The sequence below is a fragment of the Arachis ipaensis genome, chromosome B5 (genome assembly GCF_059453495.1).
Source record: "Arachis ipaensis isolate K30076 ecotype BB chromosome B5, ASM5945349v1, whole genome shotgun sequence".
Lineage (NCBI taxonomy): Eukaryota > Viridiplantae > Streptophyta > Magnoliopsida > Fabales > Fabaceae > Arachis > Arachis ipaensis.
Genome location: NC_142440.1, coordinates 144,674,440 through 144,702,244, shown reverse-complemented (window position 1 = coordinate 144,702,244; position 27,805 = coordinate 144,674,440). Strand labels below are relative to the sequence as shown.

The window sequence follows — 27,805 nt, the reverse complement described above, 5'->3', positions numbered from 1 at the left end:
GCGCTGTCACCGCACGGCTAATCATCTGCAGGTTCTCAATCGTACCGGAATAGGATTTACTATCCTTTTGCGTCTGTCACTACGCCCAACACTCGCGAGTTTGAAGCTCGTCACAGCCATTCAATCCCTGAATCCTACTCGGAATACCACAGACAAGGTTTAGACTTTTCGGATTCTCTTGAATGCTGCCATCAATCTAGCTTATACCACGAAGATTCCGATTAAGAGATCTAAGAGATATTCATTCATCCTATGGTGGAACGTACGTGGTTGTCAAGCACGCATTCGTGGAGGAATGATGATGATTGTCACGTTCATCACATTCATATTGAAGTGCGAATGGATATCTTAGATAGGAACACGCATGTTTGAATGGAAAACAGAAATACTTGCATTAATTCATCGAGACACAGCAGAGCTCCTCACCCCCAACAATGGAGTTTAGAGACTCATGCCGTCAAGAGGTACAAAGTTCAAATCTAAAATGTCATGAGATACAAAATAAGTCTCTAAAAGTTATTTAAATACTAGACTAGTAAACTAGGTTTACAAAAAATGAGTAAACTAAGATGGATAGTGCAGAAATCCACTTCTGGGGCCCACGTGGTGTGTGCTAGGGCTGAGACTTAAGCTAATCACGTGCATAGGGCTGTTTTGGGCGTTCAACGCCAGCTTTGGATCCTTTTCTGGCGTTGAACTCCAACTTGTAACTTGTTTCTGGCGCTGGACGCCAGACTGCAACATGGAACTGGCGTTGAACGCCAGTTTACATCGTTTATCCTTGAGCAAAGTATAGACTATTATATATTTCTGAAAAGCCCTGGATGTCTACTTTCCGACGCAATTAGAAGCGCACCATTTGGAGTCCTGTAGCTCCAGAAAATCCATTCCGAGTGAAGGGAGGTCAGAATCTAACAGCATCAGCAGTCCTTTTTCAGCCTGAATCATATTTTTGCTCAGCTCCCTCAATTTCAGCCAGAAAATACCTAAAATTACAGAAAAATACACAAACTCATAGTAAAGTCCAGAAATATGAATTTTGCCTAGAAACTAATGAAAATAAACTAAAAACTAACTAAAACATACTAAAAACTATATGAAATTATCCCCAAAGAGCGTATAAAATATCCGCTCATCCCATGGCCTAGGAACGAACGGAATTCTCTCATGGAAGAGGGGTAAAGTAAACTAAAAATGACATCTACCTTTGCTGGATCTACTGAAATACCGGTTTTAGAGACAACATGTCCTAGAACAATCCCTTGTTTCACCATTAAATGACATTTTTCAAAATTCAGTACAAGGTTTGAACTAACTCACCTGTCTAATACTCTAGCTAAACTATCCAAGCAAAGGTCAAATGAATCACCATATACGCTAAAATCATCCATAAATACTTCCATACAGTTCTCAATAAGATCTGAAAAGATACTCATCATGCATCTTTGGAAAGTAGCCGGTGCATTACATAAGCCAAAAGGCATCCTTTTATATGCATACGTTCCAAAGGGACATGTAAAAGTGGTATTTTCCTGATCTTCAGGAGCTATATGAATTTGAAAGTAGCCTGTATAACCATCTAAAAAGCAATAATGGGATTTACTTGACAGGCAATCGAGCATTTGATCAATAAATGGCAAGGGGTAATGATCCTTGCAAGTAGCTTGGTTGAGACGCCTATAGTCAATGCAAACCCTCCATGAATTCTGCACTCTAGTTGTCAGGAGCTCTCCATGCTCATTCTTTATTGTTGTGACTCCAGACTTCTTGGGCACCACTTGTACTGGACTGACCTATTCACTGTCTGAGATGGGGTAAATGATATTTGCTTCAAGTAGCCTGGTTGCTTCTTTATTGACAACTTCTAAGATGGTGGGATTCAATCTTCTTTGGGGTTGACAGACAGGTTTTGATTCCTCTTCTAAATATATTCTGTGTTCACAAACTTGAGGGCTGATGCCTACTATATCCGTCAAGCTCCACCCAATTGCTTTCTTGTACTTTTTTAGCACACTAAGCAGTTGCTCCTCCTGTTGAGAAGTGAGTTCCCTTGCAATGATAACTGGAAACTTTTGATTATCCTCAAGGTAAGCATACTTGAGGTGTGGAGGAAGGGGCTTCAATTCCAATTTCTGCTCTTGGCTAGGCTCTGGATCATCCGGGGCTAGTGGTAATGGTAAGGTGTTTTCATTATGTTCAGATGGTGTCCCCACACTTGGACCTTGCTCCATGTGCTTCTCTTTTATTTCTTCTTGGTGAACTTCAGCTACAGTTTCATCAATGATGTCGCACTAGAAGATAGAATGATCTTTCGGAGGGTGCTTCATAGCTTTGTTTAAACTGAAACTCACTGTTCTGCCATCTATCTCAAAGGAGTAAGTTCCTGAGAATGCATCCAGCTTGAACTTTGAGGTTTTCAGGAATGGTCTTCCAAGCAGGATTGATGATGGTCTTCCTGAGTCATTAGGGGGCATTTCCAGGATATAGAAGTCAATGGGAAATGTGCACCCCTTAATGCTCACTAATACATCTTCAGCAATTCTAACTACTGTAATAATACTTTTATCTGCTAACACAAAACGAGCTGCTGACCTTTTTAAGGGAGGGAACCTTAAGGTATCATATATAGACAATGGCATTATACTAACACACGCTCCTAAGTCACACATGCAATCAGAAAATATTACACCTCCTATGGTACAGTTAACCATGCATGGACCTGGATCACTACATTTTTCAGGTATTCCTCACATTAAAGCAGATATAGAACTACCTAAAGGGATAGTTTCTAATTCATTAATTTTACCTTTGTGTATGCATAAATCCTTCAGAAACTTTGCATATTTAGGTACTTGTTGAATAACATCAAAAAGGGGAAGAGTTACCTCAACCTTTTTGAAAATTTCTACCATTTTGGGATCAAGTTCTATCTGCTTTCTGGATTTCCTTGTAAGGTATGGGAATGGGATAGGGATGGCACCACTTGCAGCTTCTGTATCCATTGGTGGTCCATTCCTTTGCTGAGCTACTTCTTCTTCAACCTTGTCTTGTACTTCATCTTCCTCTTCAGCATCTTCCATTTCAGCATCTTCTACTTCCACTGAGTCTTCAATTGGGGCATGTTCTATTGGGCTTGGCTCCTCCTGATTTCTCTCTGGCAGTGTGGTTCCGGACCTTAAAGTGATGGCATTGATGCCATCCTTGGGGTTAGGTAAGGGTTGAGAAGGAATTCCACTAGAGCTTAAAGGTTGGTTAGTGGAAGTAGGTAATGAATCTATCCGGGCGGCGAGAGCTTGTAAAGTAGCATTCAGACCATTTAAAGTAGATTTCAGTGTCGTCTGCATCTCTTGTTGTCCTTGTGCAAGAGAACAAAGCATCTCGCCATTTGATGAGGAAGTAGGATAAGTGATCTGTGGTACTTGTTGTTGGTTTTGTTGGGGTCCTTGTGATTGCCTTAAGTGAGGAGCTCTGTAAGGTTGGCTCTGATTCTATTGTCTGTTGTTGTTATTCCACCTCTGTTTTCCATTGTTGTCTCTGCCTCCTCTGTTATAGTTGTCCCTCCAGCCATGGTTGGAATTATCCATTCAACCTTGGTTGGAGTTGTCTTGCCATCCTTGGTTATAGTTTCCACCTTGGTTGTAGTTGCCACCTTGTTGATTGTATCCTTGATTCGGGCGGTCATAGAAGTTATGAGTTGCTGCCACAGTATTGTCTTCTTGTTGGAGCTGCAGGCATTCATCAGTATAATGACTATAATCAGCACATATACCGCATACTCTTTGGGGAACTAACTGTTGCTTTGTTGTGGTGGGGAAGGCTGAGCTTGTTGTTGTTGATTCAACTGTAATTGCTTTAGTAGGTTGGTCATTTCACATATACTCTGTGTAAGAATAGTAGTCTCAGTGCTAGAGGAAACTTCTGCAACAACTTTCGAGTGGCTATTCATGTGCCTGTGATTCCTGGTGGACTCAGCTAAGTCGCTGATCAGTTGCCATGCTTCATCTGCGGTCTTGTACTTCTTCAGAGAACCATTACTAGCACCGTCCAGTGTAATTTTATCCCGAGGCTTCATGCCTTGAGTGAAATAGCTGATCAACACTAGCCTGTCAATCATGTGATGGGGGCATGCGTCTAGAAGGTTCTTAAAATGCTCCCAGTACTCATAGAGAGTTTCTGATTCACCTTGAACAATGCATGAGATCTCTTTCCTTAGTCTGTCTGTAACTTTAGCTGGAAAGTATTTCACCAAAAATTCTCTTCTGAGCTTATCCCAGTTGGTAACAGTCGCTTCAGGTTGGGAGTAGTACCACTCCCTTTCCTTTCCCTCAAGAGAAAACGGGAAGGCAGTTAACAGAATAGAAGTTTCATTCGCACCCTGACGCCTAACAGTAGAACAGGCTGTCTGAAAATCCCTGAAGTGCTTAATGGGCTCCTGAGCAGGTAAGCCATGAAACTTGGGCATTAAGTTGATTAGTGCAGTCTTCAGTTCAAAATCTGCAACCAGAGTTGGATGATGCACTTGATACGGCTGCATTGTAAAATCTGGGGCTCTAGCTTCCTGGAGAGTAATCCTGCTAGATGCTGCCATTCTATCTGCACATGAATTAACTGAATCAGTAGTAAAGGAGCTTATCTCGCTCTTGGATGGCGGTTCAAATTCACCCTCAGAGGCTAACCGACGTCGAGCTCGCCTAATACGTGAAATAGTTCTTTCAATTTCAGGATCAAATGTGGCTAAGCTCGGATCAGGCAGTGAACGCGTCATTCAATGAAAGAAACATATAGCTCATGGTAAAAATAAAAAAAATAAAATATGCAAATAAAAATAAAAATATGTACACTAATTAATAATTTAGCACACAATTGCAACTCCCTGGCTACGGCGCCAAAAACTGATGCGTGGCAGAAGTTAGACTAATTAAGAGATTATAATATAATAGAACAGCATTGAGAGTATAGCTCTTAACCAGCTAAAATCTACCTCACCAATTTAGAAGAGTGTCATAAAAATTTAGAATAGAAAAATACTGGGAGTATGAGTCACAGGTCGTCTCCCAACGAGTTGCAAGAAAGGATGCTATTTTATTAATTAGGAATTTTTAAGAGAGTTTGAGTTTGGTTGATAAGCAATTAAATAATTGTAAATTAAAACGATAAAAACTAAGAATGATTATTAATATTCTAGATAAAGGGCCTTGACTGGGGGAATGATTAATTGGAAGTTTTATCCTTGTTGGGGTCTCTTAAGTGTAGTATTAAAAAGGTTGTTGTTTTCACTTAGTTAACCCTTACTAAATAAAGAAAAGTCAAGTGATTGAGCTAGCTCTTATTCGCAAATCCTAGTCCTCTCCCTTGGGAAGGTTTAGCGTTAGTAAATACAGAACTAGCCAACAACGTCCAGTTTAACCATCTTAAGCCTTCCAACTCAAGTGTCTCCTTTTAATCAACCCCCATGTCAAGTATGGAATCTACTCCATTGACATGAATATAATGCTCAGAAAAATATAAGAAGAAGACATGATGAATTAAATTAAATTAATTAAAAGTAAAAGTAATTCTTTGCATTAACAATCCATGAAAATAATCCAATTACTACTTTAAACAAGAATTAAGAATATGGAATAAATAAAAGAGTAAGTAAGGAAACAAACTAGAATAGTGTCTTCAACGGAGGTAATGACTCTTCAATATCCAAAAGCAAAAGCAATAACTGGGAATGTAAAGAGAACCTGGAGGAAGAGTAATCCTCTCTAAATTCAAATCTAAAAACCTAAAACTATCCTCATGAGAATGTATCAATGTATCTAAAAATAAAGTGTCAAAAAGTGTTGTTTTGAGTCTCTGCATGTTCCATGGCTTTATTCTGTGTTTCTGGGCCAAAAATTGGGTCAAAATGCGGCCCGAAATCGCCCTCGGCATTTTCTGTTATTTCTGCAGATCGCGCAGGTCACGCGTACACGTCGTCCACGCGTGCGCGTCATTCAGCGATTTTCCTTGTCACGCGTATGCGTCGTCTACGCGTTCGCGTCATTTGTGCAGATTCCAATCCACGCGTATGCATTAGACACGCGCATGCGTCGCTGCAATTTTCTCTATTCCGCGCGCTCGCGTGAGCCATGCACGCGCGTCGGTGTTTGCTGGTCATCTCCTTAGTTTCTTGTGTTCCTTCCATTTTTGCAAGCTTTCCTCTTCATTCTCTAAGCCATTCCTGCCCTATAAAGCCTGAAACACTTAACACACGGATCACGGCATCGAATGGTATAAAGGAGCATTAAAATATACTAACTAAAGATCTCTAGGAAGCAAGTTTTCAACCATAGAACAATACTAGGAAGGAAAATGTAAAATCATGCAATTAGTATGAATAAGTGGGTGAAGACATGATGAAATCACTCAATAAAACACAAGATAAACCATAAAATAGTGGCTTATCATGTATCTAAGATAATATGAAGCAATTTAAAAAGATTTGGAGAGAACTTAAAAAGATAAATGAGTTTGAAAAACGTTTTGGAAAAGAATTGAAAAGAATTGAAAAAGAATTAAAAATAATTTAAAAGATTAATAATTTTTGGAAATAGAAATTAAAAATTTAATGTTTGTAATATTTTGATGCAGAAAATTTTGAATTAAAACATGAAAATTCGAAAAAAATTGAATTGGAAACGAAATTACCTCCCTCTTGCTGTTCTGGCGTTAAACGCCCATCTGGTGGCCATTTTGGGCGTTTAACGCCCAGCCAGGTACCCTGGCTAGCGTTAAATGCCAGAAATCTTTTGTTACTGGGCTTTTTTTCTGAACGCCCAGGATGCTGCTGTTTCTGGCGTTAAACGCCTAGAATGGTAGCCATTCTGGCGTTTAACACCCAAAACGCCCCTTTACTGGTGTTTTGATGCTAGTGAGCTCTTTTTCTCTGTGATTCTTCTACTTTATGTTTTGAACCTCCATTTTCCTGACTTATTCACTGAAATGTATTAACTAACATGAATAACAAAATTAAATAAACTCATATAATTGTTATAAACATCTAATTTTTTATAATGGCTAGGTTGCCTCCCAGCAAGCGCTTTTTTACCGTCTTTAGCTGGACTTTTACTGAGCTTTTATTTTAGTCTCAGTTTTGAGCACTCTTGTTCAACATTCCCTTCAAGATAATGTTTGACTCTCTGTCCATTAACAATGAACTTTTTGTCAGAGTCAATATCCTGAAGCTCTACATATCCATATGGTGACTGATGACATGTCACCATGTCATGTTTTTCTATGCTTATTCATACAAGAAATTGATGATTTGTGCTTGAATAATGAATGCTTTTATACTTAAATGGTATATTTCCTTGATCTTTTAATTTTATAAATCTTGTAGGAAATAAGAAGAAAAAGAAGCAAAGAAGCACAAAATAAGCTAAAAAGGAGAAGAAAAGAGCTTTGGGACACACTTTGAAGTTGGAGCACACTTTGGAGCCTTAGGCCACGCTTTTAAAAGCGTGGCCCATGACCAAATTAAAGGGGATTGGCAATCAGCACACAAAGCTCCGCTCTTGCCAAGAGCTGAGCGCTACAAGAGTTCAAAATAAGCTTGGAAGCAAAATTTTCGCTATGTTAAAATCTGGGCGCTCACAGCATGACCATGCCTCCTTCCAAGGGCTATAACTTGAGCTACAGATGTCCGATTGATGTGCTTCCAGTTGCTTGGAAAGCTGACATTCAGAGATTTCCAACGATATATGGCAATCTATATTTGGCCTGAAATTGAGGCTCTAATGGAATGCATCTTTAACGAAAAAAATAAGCAAAAAAATCAGCCAATACTTCCACCAAGGTTCGAAGCTGGAGCCTCACTCCAAAGCAAAGTAGCGCTCTCAAGGAGAGCACAGCGCTCTCTTGGAGAGCATTGTCGTGCTCTCTCCCAAAGAAAATGCAAGGAAATTGGGCAAGAGTGCAACCCCCCAAGGCTTGAACACAGATACCTCACCAAGGAAGCAAGGATGCTACGCTTTTGGGAAGAGCTGAGCACTACTCCCTTGTTTTGCCAAGCATTGTCATGCACCAATTAAATGCTGCGCTCTTGGTGAGAGCCGAGCATTGCCCTGGGAGTGTCACCCATGGGCCAGAATTCAATTAAAATTCCCTTTGAACACAATTCTTCACTAATTGACCCAAGGCCATCCAGACCCACTCTTCCTCAAATCCAAAGCAAGCTAAGCCCATTATCATCACTCAAAGGCACACGGATCATTTAGATTAGGATTTTCATTTAAATTGTAATTTGTTTTTAATTTCAATTTCATTTTATTTTTCTTTTTTTAAAAAGCCTATATAAAGGCATCATTCTCATTTCATGAGAAGAAGGTCAGCTCCATTAGAGGGCATAGAAGGGGGCTCTAATAGAGAGCATTAAAGGCTGGCTCCACTAGGGAGCATTAGGATTAGAGAGCTCTCTTCTATTTTTTCTTTCTTTGAATTTGAATCTTGGATTGAGAAGTGAAGGAATTCTGTTTCCCTCTTCGTCTAAGATTTCTTTTGGTTGTTCTTCTGCATAATTTCAAAGAATTGAGAATTGAATCTGAGTTTTTATTTATTGCTTTCATCTTTAATTTTCCTGCAATTGTTTTAATTCTTGAATTACTGCTTCCTTTAATTTCCCCGCACCCAAACCCTTTTACATTTCTTGTAATTTACTTTTCTTGCAATTTAAGTTTCAGCTCTTTTACTTTCTTGCACTTTAAGATTCAGCCCATTTACATTCTGCAATTTTAAATTCCCTACAATTTACTTTCTGTTGATCAATTATCACACAATTCACTCAATGTTAGCTTGACTAAACTAATCACCCACTAAATTTGCTTGATCCATCAATCCCTGTGGGATCGACCTCACTCTAAGTGAGTTATTACTACTTGATACGACCCGGTACACTTGCCGGTTAGATTTGTGTGTTTGGAAATTCATTTTTCCATAAAAACACCCATCAAGTTTTTGGCGCCGTTGCCGGGGATTGATTTAGATCAACAATGATTAAGTGGGTGAGAAATCTAGATCAAGCATTTTCTTTGTTTTTGTTGTCTATTTTAAGTTGATAGCAAGGTGTTTGAGCTATTGCCTCACTAAGAAATTCTTTCTCTGTGACATGAATTTCAAATTTCATTGATGTTTACAAAATACAAATGGAGTTCAACTCATCTTATGGTCAAACAAAATTTTATGGGATATCACCCACCATCACCAATCTCTAATGGTGGCTGGGAATATCACCAAGAGAATACACATTCTGAGCACTCCGATTCATGGAGATTTGCTTCAGAGACACAAGATGAGCAAGAGAATCATATGGGATATTTTCCACCACCACAAAATGATGCAAGTCATTATTCTAATGGTGGCTGGGAGTATCACCAAGGAATGAAAGAGCATCCACCCTCACGTCCCAGTTTCTCATTTGAAAGTTCTTCATCACTTGATTATGCCTCAACACAAAGTTTCCTCCAAAATCCATACAAGTCATCCCATCAATCACACAACTGATTCCACACCCCTCAACACAACTTCACCACAACACATCCATGTCACCAAAATTACTCTCAACCTTCATCTCTTGAACCAGCAGATGAGGATTACCTTCAATGGTCCAAAGATCCCTTAGAAAGCCAATGCCAAGCCATTGAAATACACAAAAAACTCGTGGAAAAATACACACAATCCCAATCCTGGAAAGAAATCATCTTCAAGAAGATGAATGGGCCTTTAGAGCAAACAAGGGGGAACTTAGAACCATCAAATAGTGAGGATGAAGACCAATTTGTGAGTGAGGAAGTGGAAAAACAAGAACAAAAGGTCCCTGTGTCAAGTGAAACTGCAATGAAGGATGAGGGACATGAGCCAAGGATTTTACATTCACAAAAGCCACTTGAGATGACAAGGGAACATGAAGACTCACAACTCTCACAAACTTCCCTGACCCAAAAACTCTCAACAATTGAATCTGTAATTGAAAAATATGAAGAGGAGATGAAGAAATGTTGGAAAGATCAACAAACCTCCTCAATGAAAAAGCTATTAAGTCAAATGTTGGGTGCAAAGAAAGGAGTGGAGGAGCAAGAAAGTGAGGAAGTCATTCCAGAAAATTTACACTCAAGTGAGGCAGAGAAGTACATGAAGGAAGAGTTCATGGAACCACCAATTCAAACGGCTCTGGATGAATACAAAACTCCAATAATCACACAGCAACCAAGTTTTGAATTCAAAGGAGTGAAGGCAACTAGCAAGAGCACCAATCCTGTCCCTGATCCAGCAAGCAAGATCAATCAAGCCATTTGCAAAAGGAAGCTTGCTGAGAAAAGGCCAAGACAAGGGACAGTAGCTGAATATTCTCCCCCCTTAAGGTCATTCCTTTTAACAAACTGGAAGAAGAGGAAGAAAGTGAACAACATGCCAACAGTAGGTATACTTTCTCTTCTCTGCTTTGTTTTCTTTCTTTGCTTTGTTTAAATTCAATAAATTGGCATATGGTTACATTCTAAGTTTGGTGTTGCCATGCAACACTTGGTTTTCAATCTTTTTAGATGATTGCATCAAATCAAAAATGAAAGTGGCACACTAAGATTCTAAGTTTGGTGTGCCACTTATTTTCTATGCAATTTATTCAAGCAACGCCACTTGTTTGTACAATCATAATGCCTCTGCAGTTTTATTTTTCTCTTTTGATTTGGCACTTTTTCATTCCACTTGCTTTAGCCATTTTTCTGTTTTTAAGTGCTTTCATCTAGTTTGCTTATTAACTGTCTTTGTCAGTACATCACCAAGAGATCCTTATTCATGACAGATTCTTGGCTTGGTGATTGTACTTAACAAATAACAGTTTCATTTGCTTAGTTTTAATTCAAATAAATTGACATATGATTACATTCTAAGTTTGGTATTGCTATGCAACAAAATTTGGTTCCAATTCTTACAAGATACTTGCATTAATTCCAAGTGAAAGTGTAACACTAAGTTTGGTGTGCCACTTATCCTTTATGCAATGTATTGTGCACACCTTCTTATCTATACAATCAAAATGTCTCTGTCTCTTGTACCTTGATTGTTATCTTTAATTTTGCTTGCTTAAAACACATGTGCTACTAACATTTCATTGTATAAGACATTCATGATCCATCTTAGCCCCATAGCCATTGTTCTAATTATTGCTTGAGGATGAGCAAGCATTCTGAGTTTGGCAAGGGAAAGGGAAGAATAAGAGGAAAATGACAACAATAGAGAAGATGGACTACAAGGTTGTAAAGTTCCTTTTCCTCTCCTTTTCCAGCACTTTATTTTGCATGATTGTCTTTATATTCTCTGTATGCATGTGTGGTATGAATAAGCATAGCTTGAATGATGATTTGTAACATGTTGCTGTGGCATTATGACTACCAACTTGAGTTTTGTGAGTTCAAAAGCAATAAAGCATCATGATCATAAACAAACAAGGAATTAAAGAAGATTTTAGCATGTGCATACAAGTATTGGAAAGCTAGTATGATTAATTGTTGCTCAATTGCATTGGATTTTATTTAATTGAAGTTTTCATCTAGGACATTTTGTGAAATCTTTTGAAATCATGAAAACCTTGAAGGAAGTAAATGAAAATAAAGCAAGAAAGAAAAAGGGAAAGAATGAGAAAGCTGAAGGCTCTGAGTACCAATGGCAATTTATTTGTTAAGTACTTGTGGTGTTTATGTATCAAGCCAAATGCTTGAAAACAAAACACTTAGAAGTCAAGGCTAGGCTCAAAGTGCAAAAGCACTCCCTCAAAGCTCAAGGTTCTGAGCATCAATGATTAGAGAGTCAAGAAAAGAAACAAATGAGCTTAATGAAGTCCTCTAATTAAATGCTTGTGGTGCTTATGTATCAAGTGGTAATACTTGAAAACAAAGCATTTAGAAATCATAGCTTTGTTATTAACTCATGGGGCAAAGCACCCAAAAGGAGAAGCTAATAAGAAAATCAAAAGCTTGTTTCAAGGGAAAATTATAAGGAAAAGATTTCATAAATTGAGCTAGATAGAAGCATCAATCATTTACATTTCTTTTGTGATTGTAGCATGCTTAGAAAACTAGCTTACCATGAACATTGAGTTGCAACTCTTCTCACCTTGGATTGTCAATCTTTATTGCATGATTCTTTTCTTGCTTGAGGACAAGCAAGGTTTAAGTTTGGTGTTGTGATGACATGTCACCATGTCATGTTTTTCTAAGCTTATTCATACAAGAAATTGATGATTTGTGCTTGAATAATGAATGCTTTTGTACTTAAATGGTATATTTCCTTGATCTTTTAATTTTATAAATCTTGTAGGAAATAAGAAGAAAAAGCAGCAAAGAAGCACAAAATAAGCTAAAAAGGAGAAGAAAAGAGCTTTGGGACACACTTTGAAGTTGGAGCACACTTTGGAGCCTTAGACCATGCTTTTAAAAGCGTGGCCCATGACCAAATTAAAGGGGATTGGCAATCAGCACACAAAGCTTCGCTCTTGCCAAGAGCTGAGCACTACAAGAGTTCAAAATAAGCTTGGAAGCAAAATTTTCGCTAAGTTAAAATCTGGGCGCTCACAGCATGACCATGCCTCCTTCCAAGGGCTATAACTTGAGCTACAGATGTCCGATTGATGTGCTTCCAGTTGCGTTGGAAAGCTGACATTTAGAGATTTCCAACGATATATGGCAATCTATATTTGGCCAGAAATTGAGGCTCTAATCGAATGCATCTTTAAGGAAAAAAAATAAGCAAAAAAATCAGCCAATGCTTCCACCAAGGTTCGAAGCTGGAGCCTCACTCCAAAGCAAAGTAGCGCTCTCAAGGAGAGCACAACGCTCTCTTGGAGAGCATTGTCGTGCTCTCTCCCAAAGAAAATGCAAGGAAATTGGGCAAGAGTGCAACCCCTAAGGCTTGAACACGGATACCTCACCAAGGAAGCAAGGATGCTACGCTCTTGGGAAGAGCTGAGCGCTACTCCCTTGTTTTGCCAAGCATTGTCACGCACCAATTGAATGCTGCGCTCTTGGTGAGAGCCGAGCATTGCCCTGGGAGTGTCACCCATGGGCCAGAATTCAATTAAAATTCCCTTTGAACACAATTCTTCACTAATTGAACCAAGGCCATCCAGACCCACTCTTCCTCAAATCCAAAGCAAGCTAAGCCCATTATCATCACTCAAAGGCACAAGGATCAATTAGATTAGGATTTTCATTTAAATTGTAATTTGTTTTTAATTTCAATTTCATTTTATTTTTCATTTTGCAAAAAGCCTATATAAAGGCATCATTCTCATTTCATGAGAAGGAGGTCAGCTCCATTAGAGGGCATAGAAGGGGGCTCTAATAGAGAGCATTAAAGGCTGCCTCCACTAGGGAGCATTAGGATTAGAGATCTCTCTTCTATTTTTTCTTTCTTTGAATTTGAATTTTGGATTGAGAAGTGAAGGAATTCTGTTTCCCTCTTGGTCTAAGATTTCTTTTGGTTGTTCTTCTGCATAATTTCAGAGAATTGAGAATTGAATATGAGTTTTTATTTATTGCTTTCATCTTTAATTTTCCTGTATCTTGTTCTCTGTTGGATCAAGGAAGGGAGTGAGATCTAAACTTGTTTTCTAGTCTCATTGAGCTCCTGAGATCTTCAACCTCTCATTTTGATTTTGCAATTGAGTTGAATTTAATTTCTGTTTGCTTCTTCAAGCAGTTCTATTTAAAATCTACTGCATTTGATTTCACATTCTGGTTCTCGGATTGATTGCTCTCTGTTCTCATTGTTCCCAATTTACTTTCCTGCACTTTTGTTCCTCTGCACTTTACATTTAAGTTGTTGTGATCTTGATTTATTTTCCTGCAATTGTTTTAATTCTTGAATTACTGCTTCCTTTAATTTCCCTGCACCCAACCCCTTTTACATTTCATGTAATTTACTTTTCTTGCAATTTAAGTTTCAGCTCTTTTACTTTCTTGCACTTTAAGATTCAGCCATTTACATTTTGCAATTTTAAATTCCCTACAATTTACTTTCTGTTGATCAATTATCACACAATTCACTCAATGTTAGCTTGACTAAACTAATCACCCACTAAAGTTGCTTGATCCATCAATCCCTGTGGGATCGGCCTCACTCTAAGTGAGTTATTACTACTTGATACGACCCAGTACACTTGCCGGTTAGCTTTGTGTGTTTGGAAATTCATTTTTCCATAAAAACACCCATCAGTGACACACTTGTAATCACATATGGTCCCTTCCACCGGGATTTCGATTTCCTAGGGAATAATCTGAGCTTAGAGTTAAACAGCAGAACCTTCTGTCCTGGCTCAAAGACTCTAGATGACAACTTTCTGTCATGCCACCTTTTTGCTTTCTCCTTGTAAATTTTAGCATTTTCGAAAGCATTGAGTCTGAACTCCTCCAGCTCATTCAATTGGAGTAATCTTTTCTCTCCAGCTACCTTAGCATCATGGTTTAGGAATCTGGTTGCCCAGTAAGCTTTGTGTTCCAGTTCCACTGGCAGATGGCAAGCTTTTCCATACACAAGCTAGTATAGAGAGGTCCCTATGGGAGTCTTGAATGCGGCTCTGTATGCCCACAGAGCATCATCCAGACTTCTTGCCTAATCCTTTCTACGGGTACTTATAGTTTGTTCTAGGATTCGCTTTAGTTCTCTATTTGAGACTTCAGCCTGCCCATTTGTCTGTGGATGATATGGAGTTGCCACTTTGTGGTTAATTCCATATCAAATCAGAGCATAGTCAAGCTGTTTATTGCAGAAATGAGTGCCTCCATCACTGATCAGTATCCTAGGGACACCGAACCTGCTGAAGATATGCTTCTGGAGGAACTTCATCACTGTCTTAGTATCATTAGTGGGTTTTGCAATTGCCTCTACCCATTTAGATACATAGTCTACTACCACCAGAATATAGGTGTTTGAATATGATGGTGGGAACGGCCCCATGAAGTCAATACCCCATACATCAAATAACTCAATCTCTAATATCCCTTGCTGAGGCATGGTATAACTGTGAGGCAGATTACCAGCTCTCTGGCAACTGTCATAGTTACGTACAAACTCTCGGAAGTCTTTATAGAGAGTAGGTGGTGTGGGAGAACGTGATCTCAAGACTTCTTCACAATTCCGTGTAACTGACCAGCAAGTGCACTGGGTCGTCCAAGTAATAAACCTTACATGAGTAAGGGTCGATCCCACGGAGATTGTCGGCTTGAAGCAAGCTATGGTCATCTTGTAAATCTAGTCAGGCAGATTTCAAATGGTTATGAGCTTTTGATAATTAAAATATAAATAGAATATAAAATAAGATAGAGATACTTATGTAATTCATTGGTGAGAATTTCAGATAAGCGTATGGAGGTGCTTTGTTCCTTCTGGATCTCTGCCTTCCTACAGCTTTCATTCAATCATTCATACTCCTCTCCATGGCAAGCTGTATGTTGGGGGATCACCGTTGTCAATGGCTACCATCCGTCCTCTCAGTGAAAATGGTCCAAATGCACTGTCACCGCACGGCTAATCATCTGTCGGTTCTCATTCATGTTGGAATAGGATCCATTGATCCTTTTGCGTCTGTCACTACGTCCAACACTCGCGAGTTTGAAGCTCGTCACAGTCATCCCATCCCAGATCCTACTTGGAATACCACAGACAAGGTTTAGACTTTCCGGATCTCAAGAATGCTGCCAATTGATTCTAGCTTATACCACGAAGACTCCAATCTTTCGGAATGGAGGCTAAGAGATATGCATTCAAGCTTGTTTTCATGTAGAACGGAAGTGTTCGTCAGTCACGCGTTCATAAGTGAGAATGGTGATGAGTGTCACTTGATCATCACATTCATCATGTTCTTGGGTGCGAATGAATATCTTAGAATAAGAATAAGCTTGAATTGAATAGAAAAACAATAGTACTTTGCATTAATTCATGAGGAACAGCAGAGCTCCACACCTTAATCTATGGGTGTAGAAACTCCACCGTTGAAAATACATAAGTAATGAAGGTCCAGGCATGGCCAAATGGCCAGCCTCCAAAGGTGTACAATATGATCTATGATAGCATAAAACTAATCAAGGATGTAAAATAAATCACTAAAAGTAGTTTTTATACTAAACCAGTAGCTAGGGTTACAGAAAATAAGTAACTAAGTGCAGATAGTGCAGAAATCCACTTCCAGGGCCCACTTGGTGTGTGCTTGGACTGAGCATTGAAGCTTTCACATGTAGAGACTCTTCTTGGAGTTAAACGCCAGCTTTGGTGCCAGTTTGGGCGTTTAACTCCAGCTTTTATGCCAGTTCTGGCGTTCAACGCCAGAATATGGTAGAAAGTGGGCGTTCAAACGCCAGTTTGCGTTATCAAACCTCAGGCAAAGTATGGACTATTATATATTGACGGAAAGCCCAGGATGTCTAATTTCCAACGAAATTGAGAGCGCACCAATTGGGTTTTGTAGCTCCAGAAAATCCATTTCGAGTGCAAGGAGGTCAGAATCCAACAGCATCTGCAGTCCTTTTTCAGCCTCTGAATCAGATTTTTGCTCAGGTCCCTAAATTTCAGCCAGAAAATACCTGAAATCACAGAAAAATACACAAACTCTTAGTAAAGTCTAGAAATGTGAATTTTTCTTAAAAACTAATAAAAATATACTAAAAGTAGCTAGATTCTACTAAAAACTACCTAAAAATAATGCCAAAAAGCGTATAAATTATCCGCTCATCACAACACCAAACTTAAATTGTTGCTTGTCCCCAAGCAACTGAAAATCAAATAGGATAAAAAGAAGAGAATATGCTATAAATTCCAAAATATCAATGAAACTTAGCTCCAATTAGATGAGTGGGACTAGTAGCTTTTTGCCTCTGAACAGTTTTGGCATCTCACTTTATCCTTTGAAGTTCAGAATGATTGGCATCTATAGGAACTCAGAATTTAGATAGTGTTATTAATTCTCCTAGTTCAGTATGTTGATTCTTGAACATAGCTACTTTATGCGTCTTGGCCATGGCCCTAAGCACTTTGTTTTCCAATATTACCACCGGATACATAAATGCCACAGACACATAACTAGGTGAACCTTTTCAGATTGTGACTCAGCTTTGCTAGAGTCCCCAATTAGAGGTGTCCAGGGTTCTTAAGCACACTCTTTTTGCTTTGGATCACGACTTTAACCGCTCAGTCTCAAGCTTTTCACTTGACACCTTCACGCCACAAGCACATGGTTAGGGACAGCTTGGTTTAGCCGCTTAGGCCAGGATTTTATTCCTTTGGGCCCTCCTATCCATTAATGCTCAAAGCCTTGGATACTTTTTACCCTTGCCTTTTAGTTTAAAGAGCTCTTGGCTTTTTCTACTTACTTTTTCTTTTTCTTTCTTTTTTTTCTTTTATTTTCACCATTTTTTTTCGTAAGCTTTGTTATTCACTGCTTTTTCTTGCTTCAAGAATCAATTTTATGATTTTTCAGATTATCAATAACATTTTTCCTTTTTCATTATTCTTTCAAGAGCCAACAATTTTAACATTCATAAACTTCACTATAAAAAATATGCACTGTTCAAGCATTCATTCAGAAAGCAGAAAGTATTGTCACCACATCAAAATAATTAAACTAATCTCAAGGATGAATTCGAAATTCATGTACTTCTTGTTCTTTTGCTTTTAGAACATTTTTCATTTAAGAAAGGTGAAGGATTCATGGAATTATTCATAGCTTTAAGACATAGACACTAGACACTAATGATCATGTAGTAAAGACACAAACATGAATAAAACATAAAGCATAGAGAACAAAAACAGAAAAAAAATAAATAGACAAGGAGATTAAGGAACGGGTCCACCTTAGTGAGGGTGGCGTCTTCCTCCTCTTGAAGAACCAATGGTGCTCTTGAGCTCCTCTATGTCTCTTCGTTGCCTTTGTTGCTCCTCCCTCATAGCTCTTTGATCTTCTTTAATCTCATGGAGAATGACAGAGTGCTCTTGGTGCTCCACCCTTAGTTGTCCCATGTTGGAACTTAATTCTCCTAGGGAGGTGTTAATTTGCTCCCAATAGTTTTGTGGAGGAAAGTGCATCCCTTGAGGCATCTCAGGGATTTTATGATGAGGAATTTCCTCATGCTCTTGTTGAGATCCATGAGTGGGCTCTCTTGTTTGCTCCATCATTTTCTTAGTGATGGGCTTTTAAGATGAATCTCTCCATCTCCCATGACTCAGAGGTGGAAGCAATTGCCTTCCCTTTCCTCTTTCTAGAGGTTTCTCCGGCCTTAGGTGCCATAAATGGTTATGGAAAAACAAAAAGCAATGCTTTTACCACACCAAACTTAAAGTGTTTACTCGTCCTCGAGCAAAGAAGAAAGAATGAAGAAGAAGAAGAAGAAGAAAATGGAGGAGATGGAGGGTGAGGGTGAGTTCGGCCAAGGGGGTATAAGGTGTTTGTGATGTGTGAAATTGAAGGAGTGATGAGGGGTATATATAGGAGTGGGGGGAGGCTTGGTTCGTGTATTTGGGGTTGGGTTTGGGAGGAAAAAAGAGTTTTGAAGAGGTGATGGGGAAGAGAGACGGAGGTGATTGGTGAAGGGTATTTGGGAAAGGGTGCTATTAGAAAGTGTGAAGAAGAAAGAGAGAGTGTGAGTTGAGGTAGGTGGGGATCCTGTGGGGTCCACAGATCCTGAGGGGCCAAGGACTTTAACATCCCTGCTCCATTTAGGCGTGCAAGACGCCCTTAAAGTGAAATTCTGGCGTTAAACGCCAGCTTTTCTCCCTTTCTTAGCGTTTAATGCCAACTTGGTGCCCTGTTATGTCGTTAAACGCTAGTCTGGTGCCTATTTCTGGTGTTAAACGCCAGTCTGGTGCCCATTTCTGGTGTTAAACGCCCAAAATGGTGCCAGACTGGGCATTTAACTCCCATTCTACTACTCTTACTGGCGTTTAAACGCCAGTAAGCTCTTCCTCTAGGGTGAACTATTTTTAATGCTGTTTTTTATTCTGTTTTTTATTTTTTAGTTGTTTTTGTGACTTCACATGATCATCAACCTAAAGAAAACATAAAATAACAATGGAAAACAAATAGATATAATTAAATAACATTGGGTTGCCTCCTAATAAGCGCTTCTTTAATGTTAATAGCTTGACAGTGAGCTCTCATGGAGCCTCACAGATAATCAGAGCAGGGTTGGGGCCTCTCAACACCAAACTTAGAGTTTGGTTGTGGCCTCCCAACACCAAACTTAGATTTTGAATGTGGGGGTGATGAGTGGATAATTTATACGCTTTTTGGCATTGTTTTTAGTATATTTTTAGTAGAATCTAGTTACTTTTAGGGATGTTTTCATTAGTTTTTATGTTAAATTCATATTTCTGGACTTTACTATGAGTTTGTGTGTTTTTCTGTGATTTCAGGTATTTTCTGGCTGAAATTGAGGGACTTGAGCAAAAATCAGATTCAGAGGTTGAAAAAGGACTGCTGATGCTGTTGGATTCTGACCTCCCTGCACTCAAAGTGGATTTTCTAGAGCTACAGAATTCGAAATGGCGCGCTTCCAATTGCGTTGGAAAGTAGACATCCAGGGCTTTCCAGAAATGTATAATAGTCCATACTTTGCCCAAGTTTAGATGACGCAAACTGGCGTTCAACCCCAGCTCTCTGCCCAATTCTGGCATCCAGCGCCAGAAACAAGTTGCAAAGTGGAGTTCAACGCCCAAACTGGCACAAAAGCTGGCGTTCAACTCCAAGAAGGACCTCTACACGTGCAACACTCAAGCTCAGCCCAAGCACACACCAAGTGGACCCCGGAAGTGGATTTATGCATCAATTACTTACTTCTGTAAACCCTAGTAGCTAGTTTATTATAAATAGAACCTTTTACTATTGTATTAGACATCTTTGGATCTTTGGATTATCTTTTGATCTATTGATCACGTTTTGGGGGCTGGCCTCTCGGCCATGCCTGGACCTTTCACTTATGTATTTTCAACGGTAGAGTTTCTACACTCCATAGATTAAGGTGTGGAGCTCTGCTGTTCCTCAAAGATTAATGCAAAGTACTACTGTTTTCTATTCAATTCATCTTATTTCGCTTCTAAGATATTCATTCGCACTTCAACCTGAATGTGATGAACGTGACAATCATCATCATTCCCTATGAACGCGTGCCTGACAACCACTTCCATTCTACATTAGATTGAATGAGTATCTCTTAGATCTCTTAATCAGAATCTTCGTGGTGTAAGCTAGAATGATGGCGGCATTCAAGAGAATCCGGAAAGTCTAAACCTTGTCTATGGTATTCCGAGTAGGATTCAATGATTGAATGACTGTGACGAGCTTCAAACTCGCGAGTGCTGGGCGTAGTGACAGACGCAAAAGGAGGGTGAATCCTATTCCAGCATGATCGGGAACCTCAGATGATTAGCCGTGCCGTGACAGGGCATCTTGGACCATTTTCACAAGAGGAGGGGATGTAGCCACTGACAACGGTGATGCCCTTGCATAAAGCCAGCCATAGAAAGGAGTAAGACTGATTGGATGAAGACAGTAGGAAAGCAGAGGTTCAGAGGAACGAATGCATCTCTATGCGCTTATCTGAAATTCTCACCAATAATTTACATAAGTATTTCCATCTTTATTTTATTAATTATTTTCGAAAACCCCATTACTATTTTATATCCACCTGACTGAGATTTACAAGGTGACCATAGCTTGCTTCATACCAACAATCTCCGTGGGATTCAACCCTTACTCACGTAAGGTATTACTTGGACGACCCAGTGCACTTGCTGGTTAGTTGTGCGAAGTTGTGAACCATGGTATTGGCATCATATTTTTGGCGCCATTACCAGGGAAAGAAAGAGCAATGAATTTTACATAATCAAGGTGTAATCACAATTTCGTCCACCAAGTTTTTGGCACCGTTGCCGGGGATTGTTCGAGTTTGGACAACTGACGGTTCATCTTGTTGCTCAGATTAGGTAATTTTCTTTTTATTTTATTTTCAAAAATTTTTTCAAAAATCTTTCAAAAATTTCTCCTTTGTTTTCGAAAAAAAAAATTATTTTTAAAATATAAATATTTTCAAAAATATATTTTTCTTCAGAATTTTTAAGAATGAATTCTAGAGTTTCATGAAGCATGTTGAAGCATGCTGGCTATAAAACCATGTCTAAATTCTTTTGGACAGAGGTTTTGGCTTAAAATTGAATGAATTACACTCATATTTTTACTAAAGCTTGGCTGGCTATTAAGCCATGCCTGACCCTTTGATTGGAGCTTTAGACTAAAGAGCATAAGATTCCTGGAATTCATATTAAAAATTTTGGAATCCTTATTTTTCTTTCTCAAAATGAATTTCAAAAAAAAATTTTAAAGAAAATACAAAAAAAATCATAATATCATAAAAATAAAAAATATTTTCGTGTTTCTTGTTTGAGTCTTGAGTCATGTTATAAGTTTGGTGTCAATTGCATGTTCATCTTGCATTTTTCGAAAAAATTCATGCATTCATAGTGTTCTTCATGATCTTCAAGTTGTTCTTGGTAAGTCTTCTTGTTTGATCTTTGCATTTGCATGTTTTGTGTCTTTTCTTGTTTTTCATATGCATTCCTGAATTCTTAGTGCCTAAGCATTAAAGAATTCTAATTTTGGTGTCTTGCATGTTTTCTTTGCATTAAAAATTTTTCAAAATTATGTTCTTGATGTTCATCATGATCTTCATAGTGTTCTTGGTGTTCATCTTGATATTGATAGCATTCTTGCATGCATTCATTGTTTTGATCCATTACTTTCATGCATTGCATCATTTTTCTTGTTTTTCTCTCTCATCATAAAAATTCAAAAATAAAAAAAATATCTTTCCCTTTTTTTCTCATCAAATTCGAAAATTTGGATTGACTTTTTCAAAAATTTTTAAAATCAAGTTATTTCTTATGAGTCAAATCAAATCTTCAATTTGAAAATCTTATCTTTTTCAAAATCTTTTTCAAAAATCAAATCTTTTTCAAATTTCTTAGTTATTTTTGAAAATTCCAAAAATATTTTTCAAAAATATTTTTTCTTATTTTTATATCAAATTTTCGAAAATAACAATAACAATTAATGTTTTGATTCAAAAATTTCAAGTTTGTTACTTGCTTGTTAAGAAAGATTCAAACTTTAAGTTCTAGAATCATATCTTATGATTTCTTGTGAATCAAGTCATTAATTGTGATTTTAAAATTTAAACCTTTTTCAAAAACTAATTTCTATCATATCTTTTCAAAAATATCTTCTTATCTTATCTTTTTCAAAAATTTGATTTCAAAATACTTTTTCTAACTTCCTAACTTCTTATCTTTTCAAAATTTGTTTCAACTAACTAACTAATTTTTTGTTTGTTTCTTATCTTTTTCAAAACTACCTAACTAACTCTCTCTCTCTCCAATTTTCGAAAATATCTCCCTCTTTTTCAAAATTTCTTTTTAATTAACTAATTATTTCAATTTTTAAATCTTAATTTTCGAAAACTACAAACCTTTTTCAAAAACTATTTTCGAAAATCACTAACTCTTTTTCAAAAATTATTTTCGAAAATCCTTTCCCTCTCTCATCTTATTCTATTTATTTATTCATCTACTAACATCTCTTCCTCACATCACTCACCAAATTCGAACACCCTCTTCTATCTGTGTTCGAATTTTTCTTCTTCTCTTCTTCTACTAACAATAAGGAACCTCTTTACTGTGACATAGAGGATTCCTCTTCTTTTCTTTTTCCCTTCTCTTTCTTATGAGCAGGGACAAAGAAAAAGGCATTCTTATTGAAGCTGATCCAAAACCTAAAAGGACTCTGAAGAGAAAACTAAGAGAAGCTAAATTACAACAATCCAGAGACAACCTGATTGAAAATTTCGAACAAGTAAAGGAGATGGTAGCCGAACCCAACAACAATAATGCAAGGAGAATACTTGGTGACTTTACTGCACCTAATTCTAATTTACATGGAAGAAGCATCTCCATTCCTACCATTGGAGCAAACAATTTTGAGCTGAAACCACAGCTAGTTTCTCTGATGCAGCAGAACTGCAAGTTTCATGGACTTTCATCTGAAGATCCTTTTCAGTTCTTAACTGAATTCTTGCAGATCTGTGATACTGTTAAGACTAATGGAGTAGATCCTGAAGTCTACAGGCTCATGCTTTTCCCTTTTGCTGTAAGAGACAGAGCTAGAATATGGTTGGACTCTCAACCCAAAGACAGCCTGAACTCTTGGGATAAGCTGGTCACAGCTTTCTTAGCCAAGTTCTTTCCTCCTCAAAAGCTGAGCAAGCTTAGAGCTGATGTTCAAACCTTCAGACAGAAAGAAGGTGAATCCCTCTATGAAGCTTGGGAAAGATACAAGCAGCTGACCAAAAAGTGTCCTTCTGACATGCTTTCAGAATGGACCATCCTGGATATCTTCTATGATGGTTTATCTGAGCTATCAAAGATGTCATTAGATACTTCTGCAGGTGGATCTATTCACCTAAAGAAAACGCCTGCAGAAGCTCAAGAACTCATTGACATGGTTGCTAATAACCAGTTCATGTACACTTCTGAGAGGAATCCTGCGAGTAATGGGACGCCTATGAAGAAGGGAGTTCTTCAAGTTGATACTCTGAATGCCATATTGGCTCAGAACAAAATATTGACTCAGCAAGTCAATATGATTTCTCGGAGTCTGAATGGAGTGCAAGCTGCATCCAACAGTACTCAAGAGGCTTCTTATGAAGAAGAAGCTTGTGATCCTGAGAACCCTGCAATAGCAGAGGTAAATTACATGGGTGAACCTTATGGAAACACCTATAATCCATCATGGAGAAATCATCCAAATTTCTCATGGAAGGATCAAAAGCCTCAACAAGGCTTTAATAATGGTGGAAGAAACAGGTTTAACAATAGCAAGCCTTTTCCATCATCCACTTAGCAACAGACAGAGAATTCTGAGCAGAATCCATCTAGCTTAGCAAATTTAGTCTCTGATCTATCTAAGGCCACTGTGAGTTTCATGAATGAAACAAGGTCTTCCATTAGAAATTTGGAAGCACAAGTGGGCCAGCTGAGTAAAAGGATCACTGAAATCCCTCCTAGTACTCTCCCAAGCAATACAGAAGAGAATCCAAAAGGAGAGTGCAAGGCCATTGACATAACCAAAATGGCCGAACCCAAAGAGGGAGAGGAGGACGTGTTAGTAAAGGTTGAAGGCCTTTACATCCCTGCTGATTTCATAGTCTTAGATACTGGAAAGGAAGAGGATGAATCCATCATCCTAGGAAGACCTTTCCTAGCCACAGCAAGAGCAGTGATTGATGTGGACAGAGGAGAATTGATCCTTCAATTGAATAAGGACAACCTTGTGTTTACAACTCAAGGATCTCTCTCTGCATCCATGGAGAGGAAGCAGAAAAAGCTTCTCTCAAAGCAGAGTCAAACAAAGCCCCCATAGTCAAACTCTAAGTTTGGTGTTGGGAGGCCACAACCAAACTCTAAGTTTGGTGTCAAACCCCCATATCCAAACTCTAAGTTTGGTGTTGGGAGGTTTCAACAAAGCTCTGCACATCTGTGAGGCTCTATGAGAGCCCACTGTCAAGCTATTGACATTAAAGAAGCGTTTGTTGGGAGGCAACCCAATCTTTACTTAACTATATTTTTATTAGTTATATGTCTTTGTAGGTTCATGATCATGTGGAGTCACAAAATGAAAATAAAAATTAAAAACGGAATCAAAAACAGCAGAAGAAAAATCACACCCTGGAGGAAGCACCTGTCTGGCGTTCAACGCCAGAACAGAGCATGGTTCTGGCGCTGAACGCCCAAAATGGGTAGTATCTGGGCGCTGAACGCCCAAAATGGGTAGTATCTGGGTGCTGAACGCCCAAAATGGGCATCATCTGGGCGCTGAATGCCAGAATTGCACCCTGGAGAGGAGCTGGCGCTGAACGCCCAAAATGGGCACCAACCTGGCGCTGAACGCCCAGAGTTGTGTGCAAGGGCATTTTACATGCCTAATTTGGTGCAAGGTTGTAAATCCTTGAACACCTCAGGATCTGTGGACCCCACAGGATCCCCACCTACCTCCACTCACTTCTTCTCACCCCTCTTTCACAAAATCCCATAAACACTCTTCCCCAAAACCCTTCACCAATCACCTCAATCTCTCTTCCCCATCACCTCTTCACCACTCACATCCATCCACTCTTTCCCATAAACCTACCTCATAAACTCCACCTACCTTCAAAATTCAAAATCAATTTCCCACCCAAACCCACCCTAAATGGCCGAACCTTCACCCCCTCCCATCCCTATATATAACCCTCCATTCTTCCTCATTTTCACACAACACAACCCTCTCTTCTCTTCTTGGCCGAAACACAACCCCTTCTCCCTCTCCTCCATTTCCTCTTCTTCTTCATCTATTCTTTCTTCTCTTGCTCGAGGGTGAGCAAAATTCTAAGTTTGGTGTGGTAAAAGCATAAGCTTTTTGTTTTTCCATTACCATTGATGGCACCTAAGACCGGAGAATCCTCTAGAAAAGGAAAAGGGAAGACAAAAGCTTCCACCTCCGAGTCATGGGAGATGGAAAGGTTCATCTCCAAAGCCCATCAAGACCACTTCTATGATGTTGTGGCCAAGAAGAAGGTGATCCCCGAGAGAGCCCATTCATGGAGCTCAAGAGGCGTATGAAACTCATCACCATGAGATCCCGGAGATGCCTCAAATGCATTTTCCTCCACAAAACTATTGGGAGCAAATCAACACCTCCCTAGGAGAATTAAGTTCCAACATGGGACAATTAAGGGTGGAACATCAAGAGCACTCCATCATCCTTCATGAAATTAGAGAAGATCAAAAAGCAATGAGAGAGGAGCAACAAAGACAAGGAAGAGACATAGAAGAGTTCAAGGACATCATTGGTTCCTCAAGAAGGAAATGCCACCATCACTAAGGTGGATTCATTCCTTGTTCTTATTTCTTCTGCTTTTCATTTTCTATGTTATGTACTTATCTATGTTTGTGTCTTCATTACATGATCATTAGTAGTTAGTAACTATGTCTTAAAGTTATGAATGTCGTATGAATCCATCACCTCTCTTAAATGAAAAATGTTTTAATTCAAAAGAACAAGAAGTACATGAGTTTTGAATTTATCCTTGAACTTAGTTTAATTATATTGATGTGGTGACAATGCTTCCTGTTTTCTGAATGAATGCTTGAACAGTGCATATGTCTTTTGAAGTTGTTGTTTAAGAATGTTAAATATGTTGGCTCTTAAAAGAATGATGACTAGGAGACATGTTATTTGATAATCTGAAAAATCATAAAAATGATTCTTGAAGCAAGAAAAAGCAGCAAAGAACAAAGCTTGCAGAAAAAAAAAATTATAGGCAAAAAAAATAGAAAGAAAAAGAAAAAGCAAGCAGAAAAAGCCAAAAGCTCTTAAAACCAAGAGGCAAGAGCAAAAAGCCAATAACCCTTAAAACCAAAAGGCAAGGGCAAATAAAAAGGATCCCAAGGCTTTGAGCATCAGTGGATAGGAGGGCCTAAAGGAATAAAATCCTGGTCTAAGCGGCTAAACCAAGCTGTCCCTAACCATGTGCTTGTGGCGTGTAGGTGTCAAGTGAAAACTTGAGACTGAGCGGTTAAAGTCAAGGTCCAAAGCAAAAAAAAAAGAGTGTGTTTAAGAACCCTGGACACCTCTAATTGGGGACTTTAGCAAAGCTGAGTCACAATCTGAAAAGGTTCACCCAATTATGTGTCTGTGGCATTTATGTATCCGGTGGTAATACTGGAAAACAAAGTGCTTAGGGCCACGGCCAAGACTCATAAAATGGCTGTGTTCAAGAATCATCATACTGAACTAGGAGAGTCAATAACACTATCTGAACTCTGAGTTCCTATAGATGCCAATCATTCTGAACCTCAATGGATAAAGTGAGATGCCAAAACTATTCAAGAGGCAAAAAGCTACAAGTCCCGCTCATCTGATTGAAGCTATGTTTCATTGATAGTTTGGAATTTATAGTATATTCTCTTCTTTTTATCCTATTTGATTTTCAGTTGCTTGGGGACAAGCAACAATTTAAGTTTGGTGTTGTGATGAGCGGATAATTTATACGCTTTTTGGCATTGTTTTTAGTATGTTTTTAGTAGAATCTAGTTACTTTTAGGGATGTTTTCATTAGTTTTTATGTTAAATTCATATTTCTGGACTTTACTATGAGTTTTTGTGTTTTTCTGTGATTTCAGGTATTTTCTGGCTTAAATTGAGGGACTTGAGCAAAAATCAGATTCAGAGGTTGAAGAAGGACTGCTGATGTTGTTGGATTCTGACCTCCCTGCACTCAAAGTGGATTTTCTGGAGCTACCGAACTCAAAATGGCGCGCTTCCAATTGCGTTAGAAAGTAGACATCCAGGGCTTTCCAGAAATGTATAATAGTCCATACTTTGCCCAAGTTTAGACGATGCAAACTGGCGTTCAACGCCAGCTCTCTGCCCAATTCTGGCGTCCAGCGCCAGAAACAAGTTGCAAAGTGGAGTTCAACGCCCAAACTAGCACAAAAGCTGGCGTTCAACTCCAAGAAGGACCTCTACACGTGCAACACTCAAGCTCAGCCCAAAGTGGATTTTCTGGAGCTACAGAACTCGAAATGGCGCGCTTCCAATTGCGTTAGAAAGTAGACATCCAGGGCTTTCCAGAAATGTATAATAGTTCATACTTTGCCCAAGTTTAGATGACGCAAACTGGCGTTCAACGCCAGCTCTCTGCCCAATTCT

At 38.7% G+C, this 27,805-nt stretch overlaps 2 non-coding genes across 2 annotated transcripts; one reads left to right on the top strand and one right to left on the bottom strand.

The window, feature by feature from the left end:
* The first annotated feature begins 4,108 nt into the window (after nucleotides 1-4,108).
* On the top strand, nucleotides 4,109-4,216 carry LOC148566084 (small nucleolar RNA R71). Its single transcript, XR_015884468.1, has one exon. It is a non-coding gene; the product is annotated as a small nucleolar RNA R71 (small nucleolar RNA).
* Nucleotides 4,217-23,317: 19,101 nt separating this feature from the next.
* On the bottom strand, nucleotides 23,318-23,425 carry LOC148566083 (small nucleolar RNA R71). The gene has a single exon (XR_015884503.1). It is a non-coding gene; the product is annotated as a small nucleolar RNA R71 (small nucleolar RNA).
* Nucleotides 23,426-27,805: the final 4,380 nt, after the last annotated feature.